Here is a 1,288-nt window from a genome sequence, read left to right as displayed (position 1 = left end):
ATTTAGAGAAATAGCTAATTAGGGGCAGCTGGGTGGCTCAGCTGGTTAATTTTCTGACTCATGATTTCAGCTCAGGTTATGACCTCAGGATCCTGAGATAGAGCCCTGCTTTGGGCTCCACACTAGGCGTGGAGTATGCTTAAGATTTTCTCTCTCCCACACTCTGTCCCTTCTCTCCTTGTGTGTTATGTTCTCTCTCTGTCTCAAAAGAAAAAAAAAGGAAAAATATCTAATTATTCATTTCAATAAAGATATAAATGTTTTTCAGTTTTTTATTATGAAACAATTGTTAAATTTTAATTCTTTTCTAATTCAAAGATATATACATATAAAAGTTGCAAAAGACAAAAAGCTTATGAAGAGAAGTAGGAGAAAATAATCAGATATCCAATACTACATTTTGATGCAGTTTTTCCTATTTATTCTTATGTTTGTTGAAATAATTTTATTTTCTTTTTTTTTTAATTGGAATGCTTCATGAATTTGGACGTCATTCTTGCACAGAGTTTATGCTAATCTCCTTTGTATTGTTCCAATTTTACTATGTGTTGCTAAAGTGAGCACTATTAAAGATTTTATTTATTTATTTGAGAGAGAGAGAGAGAGAGCATGAACGAGGGGAGGGGTTGACAGGGAGAGAGAGGGAGAGAGAATCTCTCTCTGAGCACAGAGCCCAAAGTGGGGCTTAATCTTATGACCCTGAGATCATGACCTGAACTGAAACCAAGAGTTTGACACATGACTGAGCCACCCAGACATATGAGAAGCAAGCACTATTGAAATAATTTTGTACATACAGAGTTGTGATCTATTCTATCATTAACATTGTTTGAGACAGGTTTTTTCTGTGCCATTACACATTCAACAGGTGCATAAAATTTTGTCATGTGGCTGTATAATTGTGTGTGTGTGTGACCTCCACCATCATCATTTATTCCTGTATTTTATATATAAAATATTAGTTTTAAACATTATTACATAAAGATTTTTCCCCAAAATTTTAATGAATTATTTCCTTAGAAGAGATTCCTAGAAGTGTTTAAAATGTACTGACATTTTAAAGGTTAATTTGTTTTCTACAAATCTTTCCTCAGTTTATACTCTCTCACTAGTACATGAGCCTGCCTGCCTCACTACAGTTTTGCCAGTAATGAGTCCTAGAGACCAAATTATTTGACAAGATCAGGTTAGAAAAGTCATTGGTTAATTTAAAAATCTAATTAAAGTAGAAAGCACATTTTTTTCATAATTTTTCATAAAATTGAAGTGTATATATGTATGCTAACTT

At 32.9% G+C, this 1,288-nt stretch overlaps 1 non-coding gene across 1 annotated transcript; it reads right to left on the bottom strand.

Moving 5' to 3' along the window:
• Positions 1 to 459: 459 nt before the first annotated feature.
• Positions 460 to 564, bottom strand: LOC140594348 (U6 spliceosomal RNA). The gene has a single exon (XR_011995063.1). It is a non-coding gene; the product is annotated as a U6 spliceosomal RNA (small nuclear RNA).
• Between the last annotated feature and the right edge of the window lie 724 nt (positions 565 to 1,288).

This window comes from Vulpes vulpes, chromosome 10 (assembly GCF_048418805.1).
Source record: "Vulpes vulpes isolate BD-2025 chromosome 10, VulVul3, whole genome shotgun sequence".
NCBI lineage: Eukaryota > Metazoa > Chordata > Mammalia > Carnivora > Canidae > Vulpes > Vulpes vulpes.
Note: the sequence above shows the minus strand (reverse complement) of the source record. Positions and strands in the feature narration are given on the sequence as shown.